Raw genomic sequence first — 22,564 nt, 5'->3', positions numbered from 1 at the left:
AGGTTGGCCCAGGATCGAACATTGTTTCGTTCTGCTGTGCATGGGGTCGCTATGAGTCGGTTCCGACTCGATGGCACCTGACAACAACAACAACAACAAGTGATAAAGGTGTGGAGTCCTGGTGTGGCGCTGTGGGTTAATACGCCAGACTGAAAAGCCGTTTGAACTGCAAGGTCGGCGGTTCAAGCTCACCAGTCACTCCTTGGAAACCCTGTATAGGGTTGCTATGGGTCGGATCCAACTCGACAGCACTTAACAACGACAACAGTGATAAAGGAGACTGGTGAGCAGAGGCCAGAGAGAGCCACTACCACCAAAAATGAAGAGCTGGAAGGGGAGTCTGTTTTTGGACCTGGGGTCCCTGCCTGTGAAGCTATAAGAAGTGGGAAGATTGATTTCAAGATACATGGAGATCTGTAAGGGATGCGGGGTCCACAAGGAGACAAGACCCTTTCACCAGAGCCAACGAAAGAGAAAGTCTCCTCTAGAGATGGCCCTCTGACTTCAGACTTCTAGTCTCCTTAAGTGGTTACAAATCGGCTGCGAAACTCAGGTTCAGCAGTTCGAAACTACCAGCTTGGTCCGTGGGAGAAAGATAAGGCTTTCTGCTCCCGTAAAGATTTCCAGCCTCGGAAACCCTGTACAGGGTCGCTATGAGTCGAAACCAACTCCACGGCACATAACAACAACAAACTGAGAGAAGAGCATGGTGGCTCTGTGGGGTAAACACTGAACTGCAACCACAAGGTCAATGCTTTAAGCCCACCAGCTGTTTTGTGGGAGAAAGATAATACTTCTGCTCCTATTCAAGATTTAACACCTTGGAAACCCTATACAGGGTCGCTATGAGTTCAAACCGACTCCACCACACTTAACAACTGTGAAAACAAATTTCTGATAAAGTCATCCATGTGAGGTCTCTGTGTTACAATAGCACTTGGGAACTAAGGTAACCACCCTCCAGAAAAAATCCGCCAAACAGAATGTGTACAAAGTGGCTGGTTGTTGGATACTATGAGTTGGTGTGGACTGAAGGCCAACCAGGAGGCCTCAGTCAGCACAAGAAACAGCGAAAAAGAACTTGTTGATGGTCTGAGGGCAGTGAGCAAGTCCCTCCAACTCTAATACAAACCTTTATCCAAGTCCGGGCTGGAGTATTTTTTGGTAAATAGTATGACAACATCTCAAGAGCACATGATTAAAAACAAAACTTCATAGGGCCAACCCAGGCTTACTGAAGCAACATGAGCAGTAAGCCCCATGCTTAGGAAAACACAGGTGCTCTGGGTCAACTGGAAATTGCCTGAGTGTCTCTCTGGGGCTACCAGTGCCCCCGGCCCACGGGTGAGTCCCGAACTCCCTACACCCCTCCTTTCTTTGCTGACTCCAGGTCCCCTGGAGCCTGTATACCACCAGAGGGGTTTCCCTCTGCTGTGGAGAACCACCCTGCAGGTCACCGCCACCCAGGGTCACACTGTGCCGCTCCCCTGGGGTCTCTGGGCAGCCACCATGGACTGCACAGGTGGGATGTGTGTGTGGGGGTGCTGATCTCAGCAGGCTCACCTGCCTGGGGGAGCTGAGTGTGCACTCACACTGAGGGTGGACGCCTGCACACTGTGTCCAGAGCTCAGACTCCGGACAGCAGCCGAGGGCGAGCACTTGCTCCCCGGATGGAAGAATGGCCCAGGTTGGACCACGGTGGGGCATCAGTGCAGCCCTCCAGAGTCTGCTCTCCTGAGTCCTCACCCTGAAGTTGTCACCAGGCTGCAGGGGACTCAGGGCAAAGGAGAGGTCAGGAAAGGAAGGGAGGTGGTGGTGGTGGTGGTGGGGCTGAAGGGAAGAGTGGGAGGGGCCGGAGGGGAGGTGGGAAGGGCTGGTGGGGAGTTAGGGAAGGGTTGGAGGGCAGGCAGGAACAGTGGGAGGGGCCGGATGGGAGGGCAGGGCTGAGACTGAGGAAGCAGAGAAGCTGGATGGGTTGGGTGGAGGGTTCTGGTGGGGGACTAGAAGGGTTCAAGGGAAGGCCACTTTTGGAGCAGCAGAGGGCAGCACATGGTGGTGGGGCAGGGCTGACAAGCCCAATCCAGAGGCGATAACAAGTGCCCTGAACACGTGCTCTGAAAACTCACTGAAGAGGACTTGAGTCACAGGTCTGTCTTCACCCAAATGAGCAGGGATTCCCAAACAGGAAGTGAGTGAGGGCCCTGTCCTCATCCCTGGATGACACTGAGGGCCTCTCCTGGGGGCCCAATGTGGAGCCCCTGCCACCAGGAGTACAGAGCACCCCACAGGTTTCTTGAGAAGAAGTCGGGAACCCCTGGTTTGTGAGAACAGACCTAGAGAAAAATGTTACTTGCAAGTCTCCTGTTTTCTGCTACAAAATTGAAATTCTCACTCTTATTTGTACACCATTCTCATTATTGCCACCCAGTCACTGTGATTCTGAAACTTCAATAGGAACATCCATTAAGAACATACGAAAACGAAACATCTTTTGAAAGCACCCCAATCCTGCCTGCTGCTCCTCAAAGCCATACACAATGGGGTTGCTGTTAATCCACTGATGACTTTACTAATCCAGCAGGTTGTGAGATCTTGAGGATTTAGGAGCCAGGGCTCAAACTGGGTCTTTCCAGTTCAGTCATGGCCCACAAAGTGCACCAGGAAAGGTGTTCCCTGGGTTATATCCCTTCACTATACTGATTCAATTTGTGTGCTGAACAAATGATCTACAGAACTCGACTACATGAAGAATGCAGAATCAGGATTGGAGGAAAACTCATTAAGCTGTAACATGCAGATGACATAATCTTGCTTGCTGAAAGTGAAGAAGACTTGAAACATTTACTGATGAAAATCACAAGCAACAGCCTTCGGCATGGTTTGCACCTCAACAGAAAGAAAACACACAGCCTCACAACTGGATAAGTGCGCAACAAAGTAATACACCAAGAAAACATTGAAGTGGTCAAGGATCTCAGTTTACTTGGACACATAATCAATGCCGTCAAGAAATCATTAGGGAAATCTGCTACAAAAGACTGCATTCAAGTATTCAAAAGCAAAGAGTAAGACTAAGTGTTCAAGTGTTCAAAAGCAAAGACAAAGGTTAAGCTTGAAACCAGCCATAGCATTTCTGATCATTTCACATATGCATGCAAAAGCTGGTCATTGAATAAGGAAGACCATACAAGAATTGATAACTTTGAATTATATTGGGGAAGAATATTAAGCTTATCTTAGACTGTCAAAATCACCTGGGTGGGGGCTGCCTGAAGTGTAATTAACACCATGCTGTGTAACCCATCCGCAAAGTGAGCCCCGCTTCCCAGAGCTGCTCGCTGTCCGGCCATTCCCAGCTTTGCTACAGGAAGTCTTTACTTGGGAGGTCACCTTACCTCCTTGTCTGCTTGCAGCCCCTCATCCTAACCTTCTCTTGTCATCCTCTATCTGAGAAGGAGCCAGAAGTGGTCACGACCCTAACAGTGACAGTGGAGCCAGCCTTCAGGACTTAACAAATTGAAACAAAACAAAACAAATGAGAGTCTGTATCCTGAATGTTGAAGCGATTTTCCATGTCCTTCCTTTTTGAGATAACATCTCACCATCTTAACTTTGGATTTTGTCTAAAGCAGGAGCTTCCATTTTTTGCTGCTTTGCTGTTTTGTTCTGACTCATAGTGGCCCCATGTGACAGAGAACTGCCCCATAGGGGTTTCTAGGCTGTCATCTGTAGGGAACAGATCACCCGGTCATCCTTTTATTGAGCCACTGGGTAGATTCAAACCCCCGACCCTTCAGTTAGCAGCTGAGCACCTAACCCTTCTGCTACCATATCTCCTTGCTCTGCTGGAGAATTAAAAGCCGTGATGAACGTGGTCAGAGCTTAATCAACATCATCAAAATCTTGATTTACTAATTAACACGTTCACCATGACTAGTTTCTGCAAGCCTGCCTCAGTCCATGGGTCTGATGAGACGGATCGACACAGTGACAACAGCAATGGGCTTAAACACAACAACAACTGTGAGGCTGGCAGAAGGTCTGGCCGTGTTTCCTTCTGTTGTGTATGGGGTCACTAAGAGTCGGCACCTAATAGCAACACCGAGGACAAAAATGTATCTATTTCAATCTTGGAATATTCTGGGGCAAAAACCCAATAGAACATCACAGCATAAATACTCGGACAAACTCGGCCCTGAGAGATCTTTGGATGAAGGCTTAGCTCCTGGTTGCTCTGGCCAGAAGCTCATGGAATGTGTTGGGTGTTGGGGTGGGAGTGTGGGGCGGCTACACCACAGACTGTTATTGCTTTGGAGACATGGAGGGGTATCACAACTACACTGAAGACAATTTGTTCCTCACCTGTCCAAGGGGTACACTTTTCTCTCTACTCACAGTTATTCCCCAAACTTTTACTGTACCCAGGAACTCTATTTTTTCTATTTTTATTTTTTAAAAATGTTTTATTGTGTATTGTGTGATAGTCTACATGGGGGAACATTAGTTTTACATTCATTCCATCATACATCGTCTCATTGCCATAGTTACCATCCCGTCCATGCATCATCACCCAACCAAAGGGTACACCCTGCAATACCGCCTGCCCTCCCCTCACGTTCTTCAGCACACGGCCCTTCTCCCTCTCTGGATCCCTAGTCCCCAGGCACTCCATCTCTTCACGTCGTCCTCTCTCTTCACATCATCCTCTCTCAGTCTCTGTCCTCACTACTCCTCTGGGTGGGGTCCCACTCTCCACTCTTCTCCATTGATGGTCCCAGGGCCCTGCAATCCTAGACTGAAAGGTTAATCACTCCCCTCCTTGCTATAAAATGTCTACCTTTACATTTCCAGTTCTCACAATCAGTCCTGGGACAATCATTCACCCTTGCATCCCAAGGGACCCATCCGCATTTCTTTTCATCTGCCCCTCCCAGACAAGTCGGACACTACTCACTGGAGACTCCACCATCCTCCCCGCCCTGTGAATCTAGGTTCCCTCTTGAAAGCTTGTAAGCCGGCCAGGGACTCTCTTTAGAACCACAGTATTATACAGTATGATGCCACAGTTAGAAGTAAGTTTGAAAGGATTTATCCACCCAATATCAAAGTGAAATCTAGAATAATTCTAAATTTTTTTCTAAAATACTTTGTTGTTGCTAAGTGCTGGCAAGTTGGTTCCGACTCACAGCGACCCGGTATAGGATCTTTGAGGAGCGGCTGGTAGGTTTGAACCGCCGATCTTGCGGTTAGCAGTCTAGTCCTTCTCCTATAGCAACATCCCATCCACCTGTAAATGACTGGGGAGTGTGACATTCAGTTGTGCATATGGTAGCTAGGGACTGACTTGATGGTACCTACCCATTGCCCCTGAGTCCACCTGACTCATGATAACCCTACAGAGGGTTTGTGAGACTAAATCTTTACGGGAGCACACAGCCTCATCTCTCTTCTGTGGAGCCATTGGTGGATTTGAACCACTGACCTTGTGGTCCAGAATTAAGCTTCTTGTTGTTGCTGTTAAGTGCCATTGAATCAGTTCCAACTCATAGCGACCCATTTAGGACTTCTGAGAAACAGCTGGTAGGTTTGAACCACTGACCTTGTGGTTCAGTGCATTATCCTGCAGCACCACACAACGGAAGTTCACCCCCCTCCAAACCAAACCAAACCAAACCCACAAAACACAAACCAAACCCATGGCTGCTGAATTGATTCTAACTCACAGTGAGCCGGTGGCCCCATAGGATTTCCAGACTCTTAGTGTGGCACTGAAGTCTAAGTGCAGAACTACAAGGTTGGTTTGAACCACAAAGTAGGTAGTTCAAACTCACCTGCTGCTCCTTGGGAACCCTATACTGGGTCGCTATGAGTCAAAACTGACTCGATAGCACTTCACAACAACAAATCTTACAGGAGCAGATTGCCACATCTTCTCCTATGGCTAGAACTGTCAACCTTTCCACTAACAGCCAAATGCTTTAACCGATGTTAGCCTGGCTCTCCAAGCCTGGCTACCGCATACCAATCTGTATTGCAACTACATAAAAAAAAAAATTAATACATAAGAGGAAAATATCAAGTAACAAATAATGGTGATATTCAGACAACAGGGTCTCTGTGAGTCAGAACCGACTCAATGGCAGTTAATTACAACATTCATATACTTACTTTTGGAACAGTGGATTTCTACTTGAAATTTTGCTTTCTTTGTATTACTCCATCTAAGCGTATAAGAAGGAACACCAGTGGTGTAGTGGGTTAAGGATTGAAGTGCTAACCCAAAGTTTGGAGGTTCGAATCCACCAGCAGTTCCACAGGAGACAGATGAAAGCATCTGCTCCCATAAAGGTTTCCAGCCTTGGAACCCTAGGGAGCAGTTTTAGCATGTCTCAGCGGGTTGCTGTAAGTCAGAGCCCACTCGGCAGCTGGGCTGGAATGCTTAGAAGACTTGTTGATATCACTGCACTGCTCTTGTTAAGACAAACATAAAATTACTACTAGCCTTTCACAGTGACTTCAAAGGCAGGGCGTGGTAGAAGAACTTCTGTGTGGTGGACAGCTTATACATTCCCCTCAGCTTTACTAGGTAACATAATGTAATGGTAAAGTATGAAATGTCCATAGAAATCTACATGAAGTTTTGGATAAGCTCATTCTGCCTTGGATACACACTAAGTGAGGGAGAGTCTTTAGCTTGAGTCCCTTAATACGCTCATCTGTCCAGCTCCTCACGGCGAACCTTCTCTCAAACTTAGATACTTTACCATTGTGGAGGGTCTTCAAAATGAGGCCGCGTGGAGGGAAAAAGATGTTCCTTTGGAAATTATCATAGACAGAAGCAAGGAGCCTCCTGCTTTTTACTTGGGAAGCAGTGGTCTCGTTCAGTCCCAGGAATCCTTGAAAAGAGGGTAGGGCTCACCACTGCTCATTCCTCATGTCTGCAAGCCCATCCTGGTCCTCTTGCCCGAGCACCCCCTGACTTGCACACCCAGGAAACCATGCACAGGGAATAGTGTATGAACTAGCATTGTTGTTTAGTGCTGTTGAGTCGGTTCCGATTCATAGCAATCATGCATAGGGTTTCCGAGGAGTGGTTGGTGGGTTTGAACTGCTGAACTTGTAGCTCCAACCAACCTGAAGTCAGTGCTTATCGGACAGCACCACAACTGACCTCAAATAATCACTCTGGGGTTTAACGTCTGCCTTGTTCTTACCCACCAGCATCTGTCAGCGTGTCGTTCTGTGGTGGTTTGCATGTTTCTGTGATGCTGGACGCTATGCCGCTGGTATTTCAAACACCATCAGGGTCACCACGGTGGACAGGTTTCAGCAGAGCTTCCAGACTAACATGGACTAGAAAGAGAAGCTAGTGCTTACTTTCCAGCCTGATGGGGCAGTTCTGGAGGTGGTGGTGCTGTGCAGTGGAGTCGGTTCTGACTCATAGCGACCCTGAATAGGGTTCCCAAGCAGTTCCGTGGGAGACAGATGAGGCTTTCTGCTCCTGTTAAGATTTACAGTCTTGGAAACCCTATACAGAGCTGCTATGAGTCAGAACCAACTCCACGGCACATTAACCACCACCAAACCTTTATGGGAGCAGAAAGCCTCATCTTTCTCCAGCAGAACAGCTGGGAGTTTCCAACTGGTGGTAACCGATTGGTAATCACTACGTTATCAGAGCTTCTTATGGGGCAGTTCTCTTCTGCTCTACGTGGTCAAATGGGTCAGAATCAACTCGATGGCACCCAACAACAATAGGATTCTTATTAGAAGAGAGAGCAATGAAAACTACCTCAATCAAAAGATCAGCTTATAGCAATGAAGCTGCGAGCTAAGCCCTGCAACGTTCAATAGACTCCTGTGAACCTGGGTGGAGACCTGGTTGGCCAGCAGTGTGGCAAGATCTAGGGACTCTTGGGCCCAGGGTCAGTGACATAGCCACAGAGGTCTATCAGCGTCCAACTGATAAGATGAGAGGGCATGTGCACAAGAACACCCACACTTGCAGATAATACCCACTTGACCTGGCTTCAATGACTGGATCATCAGAGCTCAACCAGAAAAAGAGAGAAGAGGGAAAAAAGAGTAATCGGATACAATTTGATGAACTTGACCTACACCTATGGATGCAGTAGCTCAAAAGAGGGAACACATCTTTATAGCAAGGATCATTCCCACCTCCTCCATATACAGAGTAGACAGGGATGGGCAACTTGGACATTGACTACCCAAAATGGGGGGCTACAAAGGCAAGAAGTGACTTGCTTTCAAGAGGGAACCTAGATCCAGAGAGTGTGGAGGAAGGTAGAATCTCCACTGAGTAGTATCCAATCTGTCTAGGTGGAGCTGATGAAAGGAAATGTGGATAGACCTCTTGTGATACAATAGTTAATAATTGTTATCAGGACTGCTTGTGAAGGTTGGAATTGTAAAGGTAGACATTCTGTAGCAAAAAGAGGGGAGTGATTAACTTTGCAGTATAGGAGTGGAGGTCCCTGGGACCATCAAGGGAGAAGAGCAGATAGTGGGACCCTACACAGAGATGACGGCAGAGACGATGACGTGGAGAGATGGAGCAGCTGGGGACTTTAAACCCAGAAAGGGAGAGGGACTGTATGCTGATGACCGGAGGGCAGGCTTGTAATGTATATCCTTTGGTTGGTTGATGATGCATGGAGGGGATTGTAACCATGGCAATGAAACGATATACGATAGGATGAATGTAAAATTAATTTTCTCCCATGTAAACTATCACATAATTCACAATAAAATATTTTAAAAAAAGACTAGCTGATAGCTAAATAATTGGCTGAAGAGGGAGAGAGTGAGGGAGGGATAAGTAAATGTGAAAGAAGTAGTCTGAACAGTGTTGGGTGGAGCTATTTCTATTTGCTGACTCTGATGATGGAAAAAAAGGACAAACCTAGAGCAGTTGTTATGGTAACACCATTCTGGCTCCTAAACTGACTCAGTTTGTGCTATAAACTCCATTTCCATGTGAAAAAGTAGTATCCTTTCTTAAAATGACAGCTGGCCAAGGAATGCTGAAGACCAAAGAACATTCATGCCTGGAATGAGCTCAGATGGTGAAATTTCATTACTAACTCAACTATGGAACTTGTCTAGAGTAACATACACAAATATATTAACCACATACCGTCTTTTCTTCTTGTAAAAAATCATCATTCTATCTTCTCGAGTCTTAAGAAGTGGAACGAGGCCTGGAGACATCTAGGTAACCTCCCACCCAAAGCATGAAGCCTTTCCAGGGATTCAGGATTTATCAATACTCAAAAGCCCTAAGTGATGGAGCCATTGAAGCAATGTGTCCATTGCTGACTAGCCTCCAGCTGTTAGAATGTGGTGGTGGTGGTGAAGTGCCATCGAGTTGGTACCGAATCGTGGCGACCCTGTGTACAACAGAACACAACACTGGCCAGTCCTGCACCAACCGCACAATCGTTGCTATGTTTGTGCCCATTGCTGCTTCCATTGTACCCAATCCACCTCACTGGGGATCTTCTTCTTTCTCTGCCACCTTCCATTCTGCCAAACATGAAATCCTTCTCCAGGAATGGTCACTCCTGACAATAAGTCTGAAGTATGTGAGAGATGAAGTCTGGCCATCCTGCCTTCCAAGGAGCATTCTGGCTGTACTTCTTCCAACACAGATCAGTTTGTTCTTTTGGAAACCCATGGTACTTTTTAATTCTCTTCTAACACCAAAGCACAAATGCATCAATTCTTCTGCGGTCTTCCTTATTCACTGTCCAACTTTCACATGCATATGAAGTTATTGAAAATAGCATGGCTTGGATCAGACACACCTTAGTCCTCAAACTGACGTCTGTGCTGTTGAACACTTTAAAGAGGTCTTGTGCAGCTGATCTGCCTAATGAAATGTGTCATTTGATTTGTTGATTGCTGCTTCCATAAGTATTGATGGTCGGTCGGAGCAAAATGAAGTCTTTCACAGCTTCAATCTTTTCTCCATTTGTATGTATGTTATTTACTGGTCCAGTGATGAGGATTCTTGTTTTCTTTACATTGAGGTGCAACCCATACCGAAGGCTGTGGTGTTTGATTTTCATCCGTATTTTAAGTCTTCTTTGCTTTCAGCAAGCAAGGTTGTATCATCTGCATATCCCAGGTTGTTAACGAGCCTTTCTGCAACCCTGATGCCATGGGTTTCTTCATATAAACCAGATTCTCAGAATATTTGGTCAGCGTACAAACTGAATAAGTATGGGGAAAGAATACAACCCTGGTGCACACCTTTTCTAATTTAAAATCATTCAGTATTCCCTTGTTCTGTTAGACAATGTTTGGCCATCCCATCCTGGCCTCCAGGGAGCACTCTGGCTGCACTTCTTCCAACACAGATCTGTTGGTTCTTTTCGCAGCCCATGGCACTTTCAATATTCTCCTCCAACACCATAACTCAAAATAGCTCAAATGTACAGCAGCAGTTCTGTGAGTTGTCCTGGGACAGCCTTCGACACTCAGTGCCATGCATGGTTTGGGGGCTCCTGACCCATGTGTCCCCGCGGGATGTCTGCTTGGAGGGGACAGTGCCATGTTTCCCTAACCTCCAAGGAAATTCAGCACTTCCTTTCATTGCAGGTGACGGAAAAACCCACAGCTGTAGGAGCAATGCCTTAATTTCACCTCCCAGAGAAATCCGGGGTTTTAAAACATCCCATAATTACGATGTGTGTATCTCTAGAAATGTCATTTGTGCTCATTAATGCATTGGATTGGGGTGGTTATTAGACTTGTTTCTAGATCCTGATATTCGATAGGTTAAATGTCAAGTGTTTCTACACATTTTAGATTTTAGTTGGAACCACATTTTAAAATGTTGATAACTGTATTTCTGTATGGTTGGCTTCCTCAGGCATCCTATTAATTTTGTGTCATGTGCTTGAGAGGTTCACAACCATCAGCAGACACCAAGGGGCTGGCCGTCCTCGGGGGGGGGGGGGGCTTGTCAGGGTCAGAGGGGATCACAGGGGCTCCTCTTCTGTCTGAATAGATTCATGAGAACAAGTGACCAGAAATCTGTTCTTTATAAAAAGGCAGATGCCTAGATCCCATTTTAAATAACATCATTCAGCCAACAATTGCCACAATTCAATTCCATATCATTCATATTTACTTTTTATTAGGTTTATTACTGATGAGGTATATTAATGCCCTCCAGGCTTTATGCAGTTTTTCTGGTTGCGGTCTATAGTTATGTACAGGGTTTCCCAGGAAGGGCTGGTGGGTTTGAACTACCAACTTACAGTTAATTCAGGGCTAATTGTCCAGTGCCACACCAGGACTCCACGCTATAGTTACGTACTTCTACTTGTATATATTGTTGTTAAGTGCCGTTGAGTTGGCCTGGAATCACAGCAACCTGTACAGGGCTTCCAAGGTGTTCAATCTTTGTGGGGGCTGAAAGCCTCATCTTTCTCCTACGGAGCGGCTGGTGGGCTTGAACGGCAGACCTTGTGGTTCACAGTCCAGTGCGTGTTGTATGGAGCCACCCCATTCCCACAGTTATACTAAAAACTATAAAAGTCATCAAAGGGAAAGCCAGTGGGGGGTACCTAGGGTGGTGTTTCACAGGTGAAAGCGCCTCCATGAAGCATCCTCACGGGCTACTGTGCACAAGCTCCTTCCAGCTTGAGTGTCTGCACTCATCTAAGGGTGTCGGCTAAAGCTACCGACTATACCTGACTGTCCGAAGGCTGGACAAATCTGTCTTGGTAGCGGTCCAGCCAAAATGCTCCTTAGAGGTGAGGATGGTGAGTTTGCCTCATGACACAGTGTCTGCAGCAATGGGCTCAGGACTCACAAAGATTGTAAGGATGGTGCAGGACCGGGAAAGGTTCCGTTTGATGTACCAAAGGTTACTATGAGTCCCAACTGCCAATATGGCACCTAACCACAACCAAGACACGCTGGTGGCACTGCAGCTAAGTGCTTGGTGGTTTGAATCCACCCAGCTGTTCTGTGGGAGGAAAGACCTAGTAATCTTCTTCCATGAAGATTACAGCCTGGGAAACGTTAGGGTCCAGTTATACTGTCACATTGTTAGGATTTGGAATCAACTCAACAACAAGAGGCTGGTGGCTGGAACCCACCGAGTGGCACCTTTTGAGAGGGTCCTGGTGAAACGCTTCTGTGAAGATCACAGCCGTGGGGCTGCCTCAGTTCTACTCTGTAGCCCACACGGCCGCCATGATGGACTCACCTGTGAGCAGCAAGTACCAGCTTCCATTGAGGACAACCATCCCATCACACAGAGAGAAGGGACAGGTCTTATTATTGACCCAGTGTTTTGATGACGATGATAAAGTTAGACTTTAAAGGCTTATGACAGTCAACTGTTGACAAGTATATGAACCTGGTAGGGAGTCCCATCCCAGGTACATCTCCTCTACAATGTTTTCCCGCCCAGGAAGCAGAGTTGAATGGTACACGGATTGAATTGTGTCTCCCCCGAAATAAGTATTGTTCTCCTAGCCCCTGTACTCACAAAGGTGATCTTGTTTGGAAAAAGAGGTCTGTTTCCAATGAGGTCCCATTCTAAACCTAGTCAATTTCTCAATTATAAAAAGACCAGAGTTGATGGAGAAACCCTTCTCTAAGGGTCATCCACAAGGAAGGAATCCACATGACGGAGACCCAGAACTGTGAGGAAAGAAAACGCTGTCCTTTAAAGCCACCCATGTGTGGTAGTGTATTTACCACAGCACTAGGGAATCAGGTACGCTCACGATATTGTTCCAGAAATGTTTCTCCTCAATTCCCAAGTGAGCTGAATATATTGCAGCTTTAAGGGTAAGCTTACCTATTATTATGACTACTATTTTCTTGTAGCTCACATCACAGAAGTCTAAGTGAAGAATCTTGGGAAGCTTGGCAAATATTGTGACGGGGAATTAGTATTTATTTTACAGAAGTGTTATTTTTAAAGCAATCATTTCTTCAATCTGAGCGAGTCTTACGCATACCACAAATGTGTTTTAAAAGGCATTACTTTCTGAAGGGTTATTTTTGGAATTTCTAAAATGCTTTTTCTTTTTGTACATTGCTGTTGTATGTGCCAGTGGTCAGTTCTGATTCACAGCGACTCCATGTACAAAAACCAAAACACTGCTCAATAGTCCCATGCCATCTTCATAATAGTTCCTATGTTTGAGCTCATTGTTCCAGCCACGATGTCAATTCATCTGCCTGAGAACCTCCCTCTTTTTTAGTAACCCTCCACCAAGCATGAAGTCCTTCTCTAGAGGCTTCTTGACATATCCAAACTACGTGAGATGAGGTCTCACCATCCTCGCTTCTAAGAGGCGTTCTGGATGTACTTCTTCCAACACAGAAATTTCGTTTCTCTGGCAGTCTATGGTTTTCAAGATCAATATAGTAAAATGTCGTCAATAGTCTTCCTCAGCACCTTAACTCAAAGCCACCAATTCTTCTACGATCTTCCTAATTCCTTTTTATGTAGACAGGCAAGAAAACAACAATGATTATCTTTTTCCAACAGCTGGAGACAATGAAAATATTCTTCGGTGTCACACAATAGCTCCAGTGTGCTTACAATGAACTTGGACCAATATACTTGTCTGATTTAGCTGATTACTCAGCACTACATTTCAGATTTGGTGGATACACTATCTCTCCCCTTGTTGATTGAGTCTGAGACTTATTGCTAAACCATGCAAAACCTCAGGCATACTGCTGTGTGCCAAAATAGTAGATAGCTAGACCAGTATCAATCACTCAGTCATTCAATCCATCCACCCAAGCCTGTTGCTGCGGAGTTGACTACAGCTCACGGCAACCTGGATGGTACAGACTGTTTGTGTTCAACAACTCACCTAACAGTTGGTGGTTCGAATGCACCTAGAGGCAGCTAAGAAGAAAGGTTTGGTGATCTGCTTTTGAAAGGTCACCATCTTAAAAACCCTACGGCGCAGTTCTACTCTCACACCCATAGGGGTGCCATGATTTGTACCCACAGGGAAGAACTAACTAAACAGCAAGTGGGACCTGGTGACCCTGAGTTCATTGGTTGTCAGTTTCCTTGTCTGACAGACGTCAGTGTCTGAAGCCATAGTCTCCATCTCCCAGAGACTGTCGGGATTTAACTGAATGACTTCATCTACCAGCTGCCACACATTTACAATTACAGGTTTGGCTGGAAGGGGTTGGGTACTGTCCACCCAGATACCGAGCTACACGGACACACAGTGTGTCTGCACCATGGAGGGAGGGGGAATTTGCTGTATGTCCGTGTGTGGGTTCTAGAGTAGGGGCCAGTTTCTCAGACGTGTGAACGCTCTCCAGGAGGGGCCCATGGCTCCCACTGGCCACTGGTCCAGGGGCTCTGCAGAAGAGAAGACCTGAAGTTGGCTTGCCTAGCGATACCAGAAGTAAAGACATACACCGGGAGCTCGTGTGGGGGGCCAGGCTGGAGGCTGGGGTTCTATTCTAGAAGAGGGGTCCTGGGGACAAGGAAGCCGAAGCCAGTCTGTATCTAAGAGGAACCCATAGGTGGAGGTAGGAAGGGACGAGGAGGCAGATACCCATGTGTGTTGGTTCACACATACTCACAGATGGCTCCCTGTGGGCTGGGAAAGGCTTCGCAGCCACGCCCTGCCACCTTTCAACCTTCGCCATCAGATCGACTGGTCCCACCCAGTATCTACTTCCTTCCCCATCCCACCATGGACTGAATGTGTATGTGGGAATAAGGAGCCCTGGGGTGCAGCAGGTTAAGTGTTGCGCTGCTAACTGAAAGGTTGGTGGTTTGAACTCACTACCTGCTCTGTGGGAGGCCTGAGTGGCTGGCTGTCTTGGAAACCCTATGTGGCCATTTGACTGTCCTGTGAGTCAGAACTGACTCGGTTTTGGTTTTAGTGCAAGAGGGGAGCCCTGGTGATGTAGTAGCTAAACAGGTCTGCAGGTAACTACAAGGCTGGCAGTTCAAATCCACCAGCTGCCATGCAGGGGAAAGATGGGGCTGTCTGCTTCCACACAGCCTTGGAAACCCTGTGGGGCAGTTCTCCTCCATCTATGGATCACAAAGAGCTGGAATTAACTTCATGGCATTAGGATTTATTGGTTGTTTTGGTGTGTTGGAACCCTCACTCCTGTAGTAGTTGATGGGATTCCATTTGAGAGTGGGGTTTTCTTTGTTATTTTAATGAGGCCTCATCAGAGTAGGGTGCATCCTAAGTCCCTCATCCCTTTTGAGACATAAAAAGAACAGCTGAACTTTAGATCCAGAGATGGAGAGCCACGGTCTGCTGAAGACCTGGGGGATACGGGGGGGAGGGGGGCCCCGGGAAGGACTGCATGGAGGGGATTGTAACCATGGCAATGAGCCAATATACGATAGAATGAGTGTAAAACTAATGTTCTCCCATGTAAACTATCACATAATTCACAATAAAACATTTAAGGAAAAAAATATATATATACACAAAATCTGAAAAAAAAAAAAAAAAAAGAGCAGCTGAGACTCGAAGACAAATAGGTACAAGTAGAGGAAGATTCCATGTGGGGATCTCCAGGGATCCGAAGAACTGAGGACCCAATGGGGCTACAGAAACTGAGGCAAGGACCTTCCCCCAAGCCACACCCTGAACACACATTAATGTTCTTTACAAGACCCCACTCATGCAGCACTAAGAAACCACACTCTATTTCAGCCTGTGTCTGTCTGTCCGCCCGCCCGCCCTCACCAGGTCATCTGACCAGGGAATGCTCACCACTGGACCACCCAGGCTATACAGATGTCATCTGGATGGATTCATTCAATGTTCTGGAAAGTCTGCTCTCTTCCCCCAGGGGTGCATCTTATCTTGGTGGCGGTTGTAGGGGCTGATCTCTTCTGGTGGTTAATGCCAGCAGTTCAGGGCAGTGGAATTTGCCTGTCTGGTGACCTTCTCTAGAACAGCAGGGCTTCCAGAGGTGGGTGGCATCCAACCAAGGTAGGGATCAGGGGTTCACACTAGAGCTACCACCAGAAACTCTGCTGGGAGAGGTGACCTCGCAGATGGACAGTTACGGGAATCATCAAACTGATCCAGGAGTGTTTACAACAAGCTTCTGCCAAGGCCTCGTCCTGAATAGAAGACACTGGAATACTGGGGGCGGGTCTGGGAAGGAATGGTTGAAGAACTCCCTAGCCAGCCAATCAGCCAGTGGACATTGAGTTTCCTCTGACTCATGGTTCCCCAGTATGTGTCCAAGGAGAACTGTCCTCTAGGATGCTCAATAGCTGGACTTTCAGAAGCAGATCACAAGGTGCCTCTGGGTGGGTCTCCCAACTCTTGGTGAGAAACCGAGCACCTTTGTCGGCACCACCCAAGATTCCCAGGAACCAAACTCCCAAGAGAAGCACAGATAGAGAAGACACTTCAGTGACCCTCAAGCTCACCATACGCCTTCTCCCTCTCTGCCACCTCATCAACACCTGTCAAAATGACAACTCAAGGAGATTTGAAAAGCGGACCCAAGAACCCACTGTGACTGTCGTGGTGACATGCCATCAAGTCGTTTCTGACTCACAGCGTTTCCAAGAAGCAACTGGTGGGTTAGAACCGCTGACCTTGTGGTCAGTAGTCCAATGCTTATCCTACTGCGCCACACTCTATGACTAGCACTTTTAGTTAAAAAACTATGAAAGCCATGTTGGCCGGTTCTTCAGCCGTCCCCAACACAGTCTGGGGAGAGTCCCTTTAATTCCAAACCTGGATCCAGGTGCGTTTTGTTCCTGGGGATAAGAACAGGGGTATGGAATCACGGGTGGCAGACTTTAGGATAAACCTTAACTTACTGTCCTTGTTGGCCCCTTTCATTAAAAAATAAACAAACAAAACCCCAAAACCATGCTGTACCTTAGAAGAAAAGCAAATCTCTAGCACCGCTTTAATAGAACTCAGTAATGTAAACATTTCCACTCTGCCCTCTCAGAAGCAGACACCCTCAAAAGCCTACAACTCGACCTCGGGGTAAAGGAAGTAGCCCCTCTAATAACCTGCAAGTCATCTTCCTCACCAGGGAACAGGCCCTCCAGTTGGATTGGGACTATTTTTAGGACTCTGAGCCCTGTCTAACTCTCCTGCCTACCCTACTAGATATCTGAACGAGGAGCTGTTTTCTCTCTGAGCAGTCAAGCCTACAGCTCCTCGAGCTGCCCTGTTATCAGCCCTTGGACATTATCTCTGTCCCGACGTGAAGTGCAGAACACAAAAACACAGTGACTCATGGGAACGTCTCCTCGATGAGTGAGGTGGCCTCATCCCACCCCTCCACGATCCTATTTACACCCCAACATGCCCAGCTTTCTCTAAGTGTCTGCCACTTCTCCGCTCAAAGCGGCCCCCAAGACTCCCACCCAATCTGATGGATCCTGTGTCTTCTGCGTGGTCCCTGTGGGGAGGAAGCTGGAGAGTCCAGTGGGCCCCACTTAAGGTAACTTTTCAAGCTAGCGACAAAGTCTGGGGAAAACGAGATGCTTGAATGAGTTCATTCAGTCCTGTTGGAAGGTTTTCAAAGCTATGTGGCAACAGTAACAAGTTATATATACATCGGGCTGTTAACTGAAAGGTCAGCAGTATGAATCCACCAGCTAGCTGCTCCCATCCCGTAAACATGGACAGTCTTGGAAACCTATGGAGGGGTCGTTCTGAGTCAGAACCCACTTGATGGCAGTGGGTTTAGTGTGTTAATCAGTTAGAAGCTCATAGATTCTCCCCACCCCATCCCCGCACTGTCATATAAAACATTTACTATGGTAGTCCTTTTAAGAAGCTCTGGTAGCGTAGTGGTTACAAGTTGGGCTGCTAATCTCAGGGTCAGCAGTTTGAAACAACCAGCCATTCTGCAGGAGAACGATGAGGCTTTTGGCTCCTGTAAAGATATACAGCCTCGGAAACCCTATACACGGGAGCTATGAGTTGGAACCGACTCCACGGCCCACCACCATCACCACCACGGTAGTTTACTCCAAGAACAGAATCTCAGGCCTGAAACTTGAGTCCCAGAGGAGTGACCCCCCCCCCACACACACACAGAAGGGACGGAGAAGCAGGGGTCCCTCATTTCACTCCAGGTATTGTGCTTAACAGAGAACTCTTTTTTTTTAATTGAAGGCTTGTTACAACCCTACAGCCAGCAGGTCTATTACTGGTGGCTATTGTTGCTGTACCGTAGAGTCGGTTCTGACTCATAACCACCCTGGAGAGGGTTTCCGAGGCTGCCAATCTTTACGGGAGCAGAAAGCCTCATCCTTCTCCTGAGGTACGGCTGAGGATTCGAACTGCTGACCTTGCGGCTAGTACCCTACCACATACCAACTATGCCACCGGGGCTCCTCGCAAGCCTACCTAACAACATGAGCTCACTGCCTTTCTCTGTCACATGTCGGTCATTCACACAGTATTTCAAATGTTTTTATTATGCCGCTCCATACGCCATGGGCTCCCATCTACTGTTAACGTCACTTTCATATGTACTTGTTGTGCGACCCTGTATAGGGTTTTCCTAGGAGCGGTTGGTAGGTTTGAACTCCCTTGTGGTTCGCAGTTCAGTCATTATTCTACAGCGCCACACCAGGAGTCCACTGGGAACCCCCCAAACCGCAGGGGATTTGCAGGATTGTACTACCTGCTTTATTGTGCAAGTCTGGAACCGGACCTGCAAGGTCTCCAAAAGGCACACCAGCAAATACACAAGGAGGCTTCAAAATGTTCACAGAAAGAATGGAATTAAAATCCAGTGGTCTGGGGGGAACAACACTAGGGCGATGCACACACCTTAGAACCGTCAGGCATCTGAGGTCAGCAGGGCGGGCAGCATTTACTCAAGGACAAAGCTAACAAGAGCTGGGGAAGCAGAAGGACCGGAAGTGGAAACCACAGGGAAGAAGCTGGTTATGTGATAGTACTCTGTGAGGGTGACAATCAATGTCAGGAAACAAAACGTGGACGAGCTGTTGAATGGAAAACGGACCTGCTGTGGAAACCTTCACTCAACTTCACAATCAAAAGCTAAAAAAAAGAGGTGTTACATAGCATATTCCTACTCTGCTCGTAAAACGTCTATGCACAGAACTACGTTTTTCTGGTCAACGGCTAAGCATGTTTCATCACTCTGACAAATAAGATACTTTCATTTTCCTTCTAGGTGGGAAAAAAAGCTACTGGAATTTTCCAGCCCATCTCTCTCTCTCTCTGTCTCTCTCTCTCTCTAGTTGTTGGCTGTTGTGGAGTCAGTCCCTGACTTACGGTAACCCCACTCAATGCTATGAAATACCTGTGATTCAGGGGATTATCACTGAGGCAGAGCTCCAGGTCTTTCTTCCTGGTGTGTCGGAATCTGGAAGCTCTGCTGAAAACTCTTCTACAACTCAGCAACATACAAGACAAATGGAAGGTGGCTGGGCTGGAGATGTATGGCTGGGAATAGAACCTGGGTCTCCAGCATGGAAGGCAAGAACTCTATTGTGGAGCCACTTGTGCCCTCTAATTTGCTCTCAGGTGACCCACAGGTAGATTCAGCCCCATGTTCACTCAGTGATGCACGGTGTCCTTAAACCAAACCGAGCGGCACAAGCCTCACCTCCCTGCATCATGTCAGGCAGCTGGGGACTCCTGGCCACATCCTATATCCAGCATCGTCCTGAAGGTACATACACCCCGACCTGCAGCCCTTATACTCTTACTATCCTGACTTCTCTGCTGATGGCTGTCTGTCTTTCTGTTATCGTGGACACAGACGGTCACCACGAGGGTCACTATTAATCAAGGACTTCCCCGGAAACAGCAAAGCATTCAGCTGGCCTGGCCTGACTCCCGACCCGGAGAGCCCTCACCAATGCCAGCTGGTCTCCAGCCTGCCACTCCTCAGCTATTCTTAGAGCAGAGAGTCCTATTAATTTCCCCCGGCTGTACCCAGCCACCTCCCCTCATCCCACCCGGGCCGTGGTCACAACAGACTCCTCAGAGGTGGCTTGGCACGGTGCACACAGTAAAGGATATCAGGACTTACTATCATTAGCATCAATGCCACATCACCTTCATGCGGAGTTTAGGGTTGGCTCCGAGGGGACAGGACAGGAGTGAGGAGCTGTCATCTGACTGCCATCTGTTCTCTGCCCCTGGCAATGTCAAAGTCATTAACAAGGACACGGAGGAAGCCAGCTGATCTGACCCTAGAACTCTGAGTCTGTGCCCACTCCAAATGGCCTTTGGGATGGTTCCGGTTCACATCTGCAAACACAGGGTCTCTGGCCAGGCGGTCCAGGCACTGTGCTTACACACGAAGTGAGCTTAGCAACACAACCAGGCTCTGACAGCCTTTGAGCGCCAGCGCTCCAATCCAGGGGCTGCAGATCTTCTGGAGTAGCAAATGATAAAGGACAGAAATAACTGGCTTAAAGGGCACATGTAATACTTTCACGCACTTATGTTAAAATTTCAGGGATAAAAAAACAAAAAAAAAAATCTGATTGCAGATTACCAAAACAACGACCAGCAATGTCTCTATTGAGTCAAAAGAGAGTTTAAGATTAGACAAATGAGCAAGGTATGTATGTGGGTGTTTAAACACAGAAGAGACCCTATCGGTCATTTATATGTTCATCTAACATGGAACAACCACAATCCAACATGCATCATGTGAAGGAGTATGAAAACATGGACCAAATTTGCAGTCAGGTAAAAGTCTCAGTAAACGACTGAATTGATCGTATCACGTGATGGCACTAACCCTACTTATTTCATACACATAGAGGATAACCAGATAGACTCATAATATTCTCAATCAAACCCTTCAAATTGCTTTGTGATTTCTCTAAAGGTATAGAAACAAAACCAATCCCATATATCCTCAATTCAGAACATTCAGTTAATCCAAGAGGGAAACCATTCTCCCTAACTTCTTAGCTGAAGAAAAGGGAACCCTCAACAAGTAGGCAAAACGGCGAGAATTCTTCCTTAAATGATTATGGGTTTGATTGTTGTTGTAAGTGACGTCGAGCTGGTTCTGACTCATAGCAATTCCATGGGCCAGCTGGTGGGTTTGAACCACTCACCTTGCGGTTATCAGTCTAGTGTTTCCCTGACAGTGCAACTTCTTCTTGAACACCTAATCTTAATTGCTTTCCGAAAGCATATGACCTTAAAGCATGAAAATAACTTGGTAACTGCTTGCTGAAAGGAAAGAGGACTTGAAACACTTACTGATGAAGACAACCAACCGCCTTCACTACGGATTCCAACTCGATGTAAAGAAAACAAAAATCCTCACAAATGGACCAGTAGACAAATACCATGTGTGAATGCTGGACAGTGAATACAGAAGACGGAAGAAGACTTGCTGCCTTTGCATTCTGATGCTGGTGAGGAGTACTGAATTCACTGTGGACTGCCAGAAGAAGAAACAAATGTGTTCTGGAATGCTTCTATGAAGTGAGGATGGTGGTTTTCCTCTCATGCACTTTTTGGACATGCCATCAGGAGGGATCAGTCCCTGGAGAAGGACATCATGCTTGGCAAAGTGGTGGGTCAGTGAAAAAAAGCAAGACCCTCAGTGAGATGGATTGACCCACAGCTGCAACAGTGGACTCAAAAGATAACAAGTGTAAAGATATTGCAGGACCAGACAGTGTTTTGCTCTGATGTATATATAGGGTCACTGTCAGTTGGAACCAACTCGATGGCATTTCACAACAACAATTTGGTAACTATAGTATATGCAACCAATGATCTGTCAGTAATGAATTCACACAAGATCTCTAGCCATAATAATGCTTAGGTTATCTGAAACACTATCAGAATTCTTTCATACATGGAATTCCCAAAATTTTAATTACTATTTTGTTTTTCAATTCTTACGATGTATTTTGTATATCATGCCTGCGATATGCAGATGCCACAACCTTGCACGCTGGAAGTGAAGAGGACTTGAAATTCTTATGGATGAAAGATAAAAGAGCACAGCCTTCAGTATGGATTGCACATCAATATAAAGATAACAAAAATCCTCACCACTGGACCTATAAATAACATCATGATAAATGGAGAAAAGACTGAAGGGTCAAAGACTTCATTTTGCTTGGATCCACCATCAACACTCATGGAAGCAGCAGTCAAGAAATCAAACAACACACTGCATCAGGCAAGTCTGCTGCAAAAGATCTCTTCAAAGTGTTCAAGAGCAAAGATGTCAGTTTGAGGACTAAGGTGTGCCCAATCCAAACCGTGGTACTTTCAGTCACCTCCTATGCTTGTGAAACTTGGACAGTGAATAAAGAAACTGTAGAAGAGCCAATGCATCTGAGTTATGGTGTTGGAGAATAATATTCAAAGTACCATGGACTGCCAGAAGAGCAAACAAATCGGTGTTGGAAGAAATACTACAGTCAGAATGTTCCTAGGAAGCAAACATGGAGAGACTTCATCTCTCATACTTTGGACATGTTTTCAGAAGTGACTATCCCCTGGAAAAGACATCACTCTTGGTAAAGTGAAGAGTCAGAAAAAAAAAAAAAAAA

The 22,564-nt window shown here is 46.7% G+C and overlaps 1 protein-coding gene across 1 annotated transcript in view; it reads right to left on the bottom strand.

Annotated features, from left to right (window-relative positions):
* The window catches only part of UBE2QL1 (ubiquitin-conjugating enzyme E2Q family-like 1), a 54,068-nt gene that overhangs the window by 27,480 nt on the left and 4,024 nt on the right, over positions 1-22,564 (bottom strand). The window lies entirely within an intron of this gene.

Source organism: Chrysochloris asiatica, unplaced genomic scaffold (assembly GCF_000296735.1).
Source record: "Chrysochloris asiatica unplaced genomic scaffold, ChrAsi1.0 scaffold00307, whole genome shotgun sequence".
In the NCBI taxonomy this organism is placed as follows: Eukaryota; Metazoa; Chordata; class Mammalia; order Afrosoricida; family Chrysochloridae; genus Chrysochloris; species Chrysochloris asiatica.
The sequence above is the reverse complement of the archived record's forward strand: the minus strand, read 5'-3'. Positions and strand labels throughout refer to the sequence as shown.